Below are 10,697 nucleotides of genomic sequence, written 5' to 3'. Positions count from 1 at the left end.
ATTATGGGAGATGGAATCATTTTAAAGCTCATTATATCAATTGGTAAAGCACTAGTAAAGACTTCCTTTATCATTAAACATTCCAAGCATATCAACTTCAAGGCTCAAAACATTTAAGAAAGATATGATCAATTTAAAGCTCAAGTGAGAAGAGAAAATTATAAAGCTTGATGATGATTTTAAAGCTAGATACTAATTGAGAAAACTTAAGGCTTGATACCAATTATGCATTTCAATATTCAAGTTTAAGTGAGAAGCAATATAAGGCATAATATCTATTATGGTGTTTAGAAAGATGTTACCGGTAACGAAGAACACCAAATGTTGAATTCTCACCAAACCTTGTTGTTGAAGATCTTAATTCCTTATGATATCAATGACAATGATTGACTCTCCCTTAAGAAATCATAAATTTAATACAAATTGTTAGAGATCCTTAATAGATCAAACATTAGGGAGAAATCATGAGCCTAGAATAAATGAGCATTCAAAATGGATATTCAATTTATTTTCCTAATACTCAAGTATTCATGGAACTAAAAAAGTATGAGCATTTGAATAGATGTTCAACATATGCATCAAACACTCATATTTTTAAGAAGTATTTGCAAAGTAGTTCCTAGGAATTTCTGAGGTATCATTAGTCTTCAAGTATCATCTCAATTATCATCAAGTATTATCAATCATCATCAAACATTCATTATTTATTCTCAATATCAATCAGCCAAGAAGTATCACTCAAGCATTTCCAGGAAATTCCCTAATTCATATATGAAAATAGCAACTCAAGGAGAAATTAAAAAATATCATCATTAAGCATTTTTTATGAGTATTCTTCCAAATTATTTTCAAGCGGCCATTCATCAAAGTCATTCTCCAAATTATATATGAAATTGTCAATTCAAAGAGAACTTTCACAAAAGGCATATCATTATTAATGAAGCATGACCAAAGCATTTTGCATTTATTGCAATCATGTCAAAGAATATTGTGATCAAGTAAGCTCTAACATGATTACAAAAAATAACATGGCTATCTTCCTTAATCATGACTCCAATTTTGTTTATCTAAATGCAAGCATGAGTTCAATAGAGACATATACCCATTAAAAAAATATGCAACCATTGAAGTTCAAGGTACATGCAATTTCTCAATAATTCATGATTCATGAGTGATATCAATTGTTATAGAATATTGAAAGTAAAGCACTCAACTCATGAATATATTCAAAGTGAACATTCAATCATTAATGAATACAAATTATCAAGATTCAAGAAAGAGATATTTAATCAAAGCACATTAGGCATTCATTTCTAACTAAAGCTAGAGGCCATATTTTCTTTGACATGTCAAGTTGTTTATGGTGACCTATAAGCTAAAGTTGGATGCACACAAAATCTTTAGATCATGTAAACATTAAGGCTCAATGAAGACATAGTTAACATTTAAATGCATATTCAAAATAAATTTCAACTATGTCAACTCACAATATATGCCATGATCAAACTTGACAATTACATTCATGTTCAAATGCATAGCTCAAGTCAAGTTTTAGACTTCAAACCTTAAGGTCATGCATAAAGAAAAATCATACAGCGTGTGTCTTAACCAATATAGTAGATGAACCAAGAATATTTTCATTAAGTTCAACGAGTTCATCCTAATCGAATAAGTATGCATAATCAAGAAATTAATTTTGAAACAATCATTTGAGCACAAACGTAAAATATATTTCTAGAATTGTTCCTAGATTAGCATTTGAACATTTCAATTTTCATGGGAAGATATTTTCTATATATGCACATGAAAATCCAATCGGATTAACAAATTCAAGTATTGATGAACAATTTCTCATATTTCTATTTTGTCATTGTAAATACATGAGAATTTATGGAATCAATATAGGTGTCATGCTTGGGAATGGATAGATTTATCTCATCAAAAAGGATTTCCCATTTTTCAGCAAGTTTTGCAATTTCAAGAACATGTACTTGCACCAAATGATCATAAAAGTATTCATAATACATGTTTTTAAGAGTCAAGAATCATTTTTGAAAAGAAAATTCAAGGAAGAAAATATTGCAATGGACAAGAAGTAAAGTAAGAAGACATTTTGGAACTCAAAACCTATCCATTTTGGCTTTAGAGCACTCAAGAGTCGACTACATATCTCTTGGGTTCACTTTTTATCATTCCAGCAACATTGTTTGCATTTTGTTCTATAATAGTCGACTAGCTATACTAAGAAGTCAATTATGCTTGATTCTTGCATATTGAAAAGCCAGAAAAAGGTGCAAAACATGCAATGTTCCAAGGTATAATGATCTCAAAACATGGATTTGTGTGAGAACAATTTAGAATTTCATTTCAACCATGTTTGGAACATCATTTTGGACACGTATGATCAAAGATTCTTCAAGAAAAGCATGTGAACTCAAATTTTGGCTTTCATCGCTCATTGTTCACAAGTGCTAAAAAGTTGAAATGCTCATTGGAAGAATCGTGTCTCTAATATGCTCAAACATATTCAATTGACATCATGATGCTTGACTATGACTTATAACATATACAACAAGCATTTAAACAATGTTTAAGCATAATAAACATCAAATTTAACATTTTTAACAATTTTTTAGCATATGGACAAAAATGCCCTTGAGGTTATTCAAGCATTCACTTGCAACAAGAACAAGATATTATGACATTTTCAACACAAGGTATACTTGTTCAAGTAATATATCATTGAAATCATTGTAATCTCAAGGATGTCAAACATTGCAAATAAAATTGTTCTTTTGCTTGAAAAATGCCATCAATGTTAAATTATCACACTAAAGATCATGCTTAAGAAATCCCTTTCAATCAACTTCACAAATCATAAGAGAAATACCAAGCAACATTGAATTTGTGCAATTTATATAAATATATCAAATCACGTTTGCTCAACCATGTTATATAATTAAAAATAGAGAATTAATAAATCATTTTCAATCGAGGAGGATAAAAAGATTTTGCAAGAAAATCAGTTGATAAAGATTTATTCTTTCTCTGCAAACTTTTCAACTTGAAACATTCAAGATTAGACATGCTTTGTGAAAAATCATGAGCTCAATATCACTCAATTTTGTTCAATTATGCTTTAAATGATTTATGAAATGTGTAAGAAGCATAATGAATCATGTTTATGCATGTGAATGGTCATTTGCAAATATCTCACAATCATGCTTCAAAAATGCCCTTATGACCATTCAAGCTTGCAAGCAAGCATGCACATCCACTAAGAACAAGTCATAAGTGTTTTCATTATGAAACAAACTCATTCAATTCATAAATCATTCTAAACTTAACGGATGGCAACATTTTTCTCATATAAGCTCATTTTGCTTTAAAAGTACCAATTAAAGTAGTCAAAACTTTCAAGCTCATTATCAACCATTTTGAACTATTCAAACAAGTTCTAGAATGTAAATCAAGATTGTTCAAATGGTCGACTTATGTTAGGCATAAGGAAATCAAGAATAATTTTTTTTAACTCAATTTTCCTTGTTTTAGGCTACTTGAATAAATGTGAGTGTAAGTCATCAAGTATGCTCACATTTCCATCACATTATCGAACCTTTAAGTTTCAAAATTATGCTCAAAAGTCATTTTTCCTCAAAGAAATAATATGGAAACAATTTCACCAAATATGAGGAAATTTTATAGAAACAATATTCCAAAATCAAGCAATTTTAATAAAACATTTTTCTCAAAATAAGAATGATGATATATTCAAGATCAAAATATAAGTACATACTCAATCTTTAGATTCATACTTCCTTGCAACTTATAGCATGTATCATATCAAATCGAGTTGCATAGCCAAGATTTATCAAAAAAGCTCAAGGAATTATGTACTTAATATTCAAGCAACAAAAGGCAACCGAAGTTTTCAATTACGAAAGGCAAACAATTTTAGAAACCAAGCTAAATCAATGAAGCATTCAATAAATAAGCAACATAAAATCTCATTTAAATAAACAAAAGGCTTTTAGCATAGAGATCACCCATTTTCCTTTATGTCTGGCTAGAGAGTATTCATTCTTCAAGAATTGTTCCTTATTGCTCTAGCACACCTACAAGAGACATTTTTCATTTGATTTTCGGTTATTAAATTGCTTTGGATCCTTGAAAGTTAGTCTCATTGCATAAAGTTCCTTTTGGAACCCACACTTGTCTAAATTTATAAGGTAAACATTTTTTAATTGGACAAGTGTATGAATAAAAACTAAAAAATGTGCAATGATTGCATTTGGTCATTTTGGAAGATGAGGAATTCATGAAAGCCTTTTGTTTCTTATTTAATAAATCTACAAATTTTCTTTTTCCAAAATATCAATTTTCTTTTGGTAAGCTTCAAAATCCTTTTCCAAATTTTCATTTTCTTTTTCCAAGTCAATTTTTGCTTTCATCAAAAATTCATTTTCAACATCGAGTATGGAAATAATTTTTTTATGCTTTATATTCATTTTCTCAAATTCAAATGATAAATCCTCAAAAGCATCATGCAATTCCTCAAAAGCATATGAATTAAGTTCACAAGATAAAGAAATTACCTTTATCTTTTCAAGTGCCATGAGGCATAATTCAATTTGATTTGCGGATTCATCTTCACTTGATTCCTTGTCTGCATTTGCCATGTTGCTTGTTGAGCATTGATTCTCACAAGGGATGTCTTTCACTTCCTTTTACATTTTTGTTTCTCCATATAACTCTTTTAATTTTTGCCAAATTTCCTTGGCACTTTTGCACATGAACACTTTATTATATTCTCTATAATCAAGTGCACAAATGAGAGTATGCATGGCCTTAGAGTTGATTTGTACCCTCCTTATTTCTGCTTCTGTCCACTTACTTCTATGTTTGGGAGTTTTCACACTATTTACCGAATTTGTAATCATAGGAATGAAAGGACCATCGGTAATGATATCATATAGCTCATAGTTAGAAGCCCTAACATAAATGGACATTCTAGTATTTCAATAAGGATAGTTTGATCCATCAAATAGAGGTGGTCTATTTGTGGATTGAACCTCAGCAAGAAAAGATTTTTGTAGAGCCATTTAGATCTCCCTTAAGGATGTTAAGCCTTAAAAATGAGGTTAGGCTCTGATACCACTTGTTGGTCCAAAAAAGCGTGATAGAGGACAGTGAATAGCACTTTTAGAATGACACTAAAATTCCTTTCAAGTAAAAAGCTGATTAAAGGAATTTGAAAATGGAAGTTTAAAGCTTGTTGGAGGAATGATTTAAGTGCTAAGAGTAAGAAGAAAATAAAAGAAGGTAGACAAAACACAATGATTTATAGTGGTTCAGTCCCGTTGACCTACATCCACTACCTTGATCTCTCAATCAAGGATTTTCAAACCAATTCCCTAAAATCAGTGGAATTCCCAAGCTTCCACCAAGCTATTATAATGGCTTTTCACAAGCTCAGCCACAACCTTTAACAATGGTTTTTCACTGGATCAACCAAAACCCAAAATGGCATTTCAAAGGCTCAACCATAACCTTTAACAATGGTTTTTCCCAGGATCAACCAAAACCCAAAACTAACTTTTCTAAGGCTTAGTTAGAACCTACCACAACAACCAAGCTAACCCAAGCTTGATCAACCCCTTAGAGTGTCTCTCACACTATAAGTAAATAGAAAATAGAGAAAAGATGAAGTACAATTGATCACTTAGCTGATCTAAGATGTACAAAGTTAAACTCAAACACTTTTTCAAAGGATGGGAGTGAAATACAAGTGTAAAGAGAAAGTTTTTGGTCTTCTAAGCTCAAAATCACTTTGGATAACTTCTCTATCTTGTTTTTGACTGTTAAAGAGGCTTTAAATACTTGCAAAATCAACTCTGGCTGTTAGAGACAGAAACTAGCTGTTTTTGGCAGTTATTTTGTCTGTTTGTGCTTAAATTCAAATTTTCTGATAGTGTGCTCTTAGTTGACTAACCATGCTTCTTAATCGATTAAGTATTCTCTGTCTTGCAATCTGTTTTACTTTGTTAATCAGTTAAGAAAGACTTTAACCGATTAAGAGCTTACTATTTCTAGAGCAACTAGCTTCACCAAAATTTCTTTGTTTGATTAATTCTTCTCTTAGCTTGGTAATGCTGATCTTCCATTCCCCTTAATTAGCCATGAGATATGTTAGTCACCCGAGACTTCTTAAATTGTTCTTCACAAATTTGGTTGCCTTCATTTGGATCTTCACTTTTGGATTTTAGCTAACTAACTGCCTTAGTTAACCAACTAAGAGGTTTCTATTTGTATCTAGCACCCGCTTAACTGATTAAATCTTGTGTTAACTAGTTAAGACTTTTTTGTCTGTCTTTAGTGTAGCACCTAGAATTGCTTTAATCGATTAAGGATTTGTGTTAATCAGTTAAGACTAATCTGTCTTCATTAAAGCTCTTTCCTCTTTGCTTGTTTAACCAATTAACCCATCTTGCAACTGAACAAGCATCTTGACTTGCTTTCAAGCACCAAATATATTAATGAATTTAAGCTTTCTCCTGCACACTTAAACAATATAGTTAGACAATAATGAATGGGAATATTTTGCTGTCATAAAAAACATATAGAGTCAACATTCTCTATCTCTTATTTTTTAATGATGATAAAACACTCCTAGATTAAGAGTGCAATGTCTATGTTTAATATGAATGTTTGAAATCTTTGTGCATAATAAGTTGCTCCCCCTTAGTCAATGCATCTAGTTTTCTTTACATAATATTCAACAAAACCAAAACTGAGTATCACACACATAAATTAAAATGAAGACCTATTAAACTCTATTTAACTTAGTCTTCCTTCTTTTTTTTTTCTTTTTCATCATTAAATATGATATTCAAAACTCCCCTTTAATGAGTGCATCTAGATTTTCCTTTAATCTTCAAATTAAACTTTAATAAATGAGAATCATAAGAACTCATACACTTAAGTCATACAAGCTTATAGATATTGTTCAATAACTTCAAGAGTCAAGCTTATGTCCATGTATGAACAAATGTATGGGAGTTAAATCATTTCAAGAAATTGCCAAGGATTACTCAAATAACTTTCAAGCAAATTTGATCATTTTGTCATAATCAAAACTATAATAATTTTAAAGCTAACAGCGAGTGTGCAGTGTCCTAGTAGTATAAAATTGGTTCAATTTGTGGGGAATAAGCAATGGAGCAACCTTTATTCCAATGCCTATAATCCTAAGTGGAGGAATGATTTGAATTTTTCTTGGGGTGGTAATAATTTGGGGTCTTCATTACCTTCAAGGCCTAATATTCCTTATGGATTTCAACCTCAAGCAAGAGCTTCTATGCTAGAAAAAAAACCATTTATGGAGAAGTTACTTGTGGAATATAAGGCTAAGACGGACTCCCTTATTCATAATTAGGCAACCTCACTAAGAAATCTTGAGACTCAGGTTGGGTAGTTGACCAACACCATAAACAACAATGAACAAGGAACCTTACCTAGTGACACAAAAGCTAATTGCTAGAGAGAATCTAAGCTAATCCCAACAGTCGAAGATGTGCTTGTGAAAGTTGGCAAGTTTATCTTTTCGACTGATTTCATTGTACTCAATATGGAAGAGGATAGAAAAGTTATAATCATCTTGGGGAGACCTTTTTTACACACTACTAGAGTGTTCATTAATGTGGAGAAAGAAGAGCTTACCTTGAGAGTGCAAGATTAAGAGGTAACTTTTAACATTTTCAAACCTTTAAGGTTTCCTAATGATCATGATTAGTGTTATGCAGTAAATGTATTTGGTGTTGTCACTATTGAGGTGTGTAGTGAAAACCACCTTAATAACCTTTTTGAAACTTCCTTAGTAGGGAATTTTGAGAGAACTGATGATGATTTTATTGAATGTTTGAACTTGTTGGACGCTCCATCCTATGCCATGAGGACACAATTTGAGACTTTGGATTTTTCATCTTCTTCATCTTCACCAGCGAAGCCATCTATTGAAAAACCTCCTAAATTGGAGCTTAAACCTTTGCTAAATCACTTGAGGTATGCATATCTTGGCAACTCATTTACTCTTTCTGTTATTGTTTTTTATTGCTTTTATTAAAGTGCAGAAAGATAAGCTTTTAAAAGTTTTAAAGGAGCACAAGTGTCATGACCCAAACCTGAGGGTCCATGACCACGCATGAGCTTGGTAGGCGAAGCTCGTGAGACCCGAGCAAGCCTTAGAACTTCAAATCACATAATACATAGTCGAGGGTGTCACAGCCCAATTTTTGGGCCATGACCAACGTAAGGGCCCAATGGGCTCAGCTCACTAAGCCCAAGCAAGCCTTTTTATAGAATCTTATACATTAATCCATACTCTTTTAAAATTCAAAATCTGTAGCGTTCAAATATAATTCCTTTGAAAACAATTCATAAACCCCAACTATGCATTCAAAATGGCATCATTAACCATAATACACATATATAGTTTGACAAATGAACCTCATCATTTCACAACAAGTATTCATATATACTTAATTAGAACTTGACCGTTAGCGGAGTGACTCTGGACACGGTTGCTAACATTTAATGTCATGGTAAACCTACCAAGCAATGGATAGGGAGGAACACCTCATCTTAGGATCCAACCACCTTTGACTCAGGAAACCTAAAACATGAATTTTGAAAACATGAGTACAAACTCAGTGAGTGAACATAGGAAGGGAACAAGCAGCGTTAAGGAAGGTTTAGAAATCATGATACACTTGTTTTGAAAACAATGCAATTTAGTTTAATTTCTTTCTTAAACCCCTTGTTTTGAACATTGATTAGTAAATTCTTAGTGTTGCAAAGACCCATACTCAATCGTGAAGATAGAGGAGTGAAAAAAAAATTATATCAGAACCCAAGCAAGGTAGCAATGTGACAGCACATTTTTTGCTGCAATAAACATCAATTTGAAAATACTTAGCAACTTTCAATGTTCAACATGCAAGATTCCACATACATTACAACCATGTACTATATTCATAAACCTTCTATTACACATGTATATATATATATATAAACACGAATACCACCACCTCACTCAGCCAACGTGCACTCCCTACACGCATATCATAGTCGGCATGTGCACTGCCCACTCCGCACATGCACGGTTGTAATTGTAACAACATTTTCATTCAACCGGCATGTGCACTGCCCACTTCGCACATGCACGGTTACATTAATTACACAAAATTACTTAACAATACATATCATATATTACTATTTTTTTTATACATATACATATCAGTATCATATAGAGGTACATAGACTCATCATAATCATGTTCCACATCATAAAAACATTTCACTAAAGGCTTGTTCCCATGCATTTTTATAGAAAAACAATTAAAATGTCTCAATCAACCACATGTGCCTTACTCCCAAAAAATTTTATGCAAGTTCACTCACCTTACGATAGCGGGATATTACATTGCTATTTGATCAGAGGTGTCTCTGATTATTTTCATTGACCGATCGCTCGATGTTTACCCCGGCACGCCACCACAGTACTCTAACCTTATCTTTGCACTTCCTAACAATAATACAAACTCAATATATTTAATTATACGTATACGGGTAGCACTTCAATCAATTAATCCTTACTCAAATTTATATTTTTCATCCTATCATGAAACCATCTTTAATTAACTCACATCTTAATACATTTTTACTAAAATTACTTATATCCATTGCTTACGTAATTCCTTAAATTATACCACCGGTAACTTAATTATGATGTCATGTGTCTACTTCAACCTTTCTAAATAATTTCCACCCACATCCATCTTATATTTCCACACATAATCCACATATATGGCATCAACAATCATTCTCACTTTCACTCGATTATTTCCTAGTTTACACGCATCGTTATCTATCTAACTTTCAACACTTTGTTTCTCAATCCTCCATCCACAATATTCCTTTTTCATTTCTTTCAAACAACATGCCATACAATCTTAACAATTTTCAACTAGCTTATGCAAATAGATCCTTTCAACAACCATAATTCCTCACAATATTCAACTAACCGTAGGCTTTAAAATATAGTGTTAAGCTTACCGTTTTCCTTTTCTACTTTGAGTCCTTCATGTACCCATGGGTTTATTGGCTTACATGTTATCAATTTTTCTCCAATCAAGCCAATCTTTGCTGCCACAAGACATTTCTCTAAGTCACTAACTCATTTCAAAGACTACTCAAGCCAAAAACAAGAATTCTTACCGTTCCTTGCTTAAATCATCAAAACCAAGCTTTTTCTTCCTTTCTCTCTTTTTCTTTCTTCTCCTCCTAGGGCTTAGATGTGCTGAAAATTGGGGTTAAAGGCTGTAAATTTAGTGCTCAAGAAGTTTGGAGAAGAAAGGAAAAGAAAATATGGAAAGGAAAGTGAAGAAAACTTGATTTCGTGGTGGATAAAGAGAAAATGGCATGGAAGCTTCAAGAATGGCGTGGAGCATGGATGAAGAAGAAGAAAAATCTGGTGGGGGAAAGGATAAGGTCGGTCTTGGCATAAAAAAAATCGGAGTCAAAGCTTTCTTTGGAAGCTTTGACCAAACTTCATGTAAAATTACAATTTTGCTCTTTTAGTTTCTTTCCATTTTAATTTAGTCCTCCCAACACTCATTTAACTCCAATTTTCTTCTATTA

The 10,697-nt window shown here is 32.2% G+C and overlaps 1 long non-coding RNA gene across 1 annotated transcript; it reads right to left on the bottom strand.

Moving 5' to 3' along the window:
* Positions 8,450-10,152, bottom strand: LOC108663761. The gene is made up of 3 exons (XR_001929774.1): positions 10,113-10,152; positions 9,459-9,582; positions 8,450-8,671 (listed from the first exon to the last, which is right to left on the bottom strand). It is a non-coding gene; the product is annotated as an uncharacterized LOC108663761 (long non-coding RNA).

This window comes from Theobroma cacao, chromosome 10 (assembly GCF_000208745.1).
Source record: "Theobroma cacao cultivar B97-61/B2 chromosome 10, Criollo_cocoa_genome_V2, whole genome shotgun sequence".
In the NCBI taxonomy this organism is placed as follows: Eukaryota; Viridiplantae; Streptophyta; class Magnoliopsida; order Malvales; family Malvaceae; genus Theobroma; species Theobroma cacao.
This window is presented reverse-complemented; position numbering and strand designations above follow the sequence as displayed.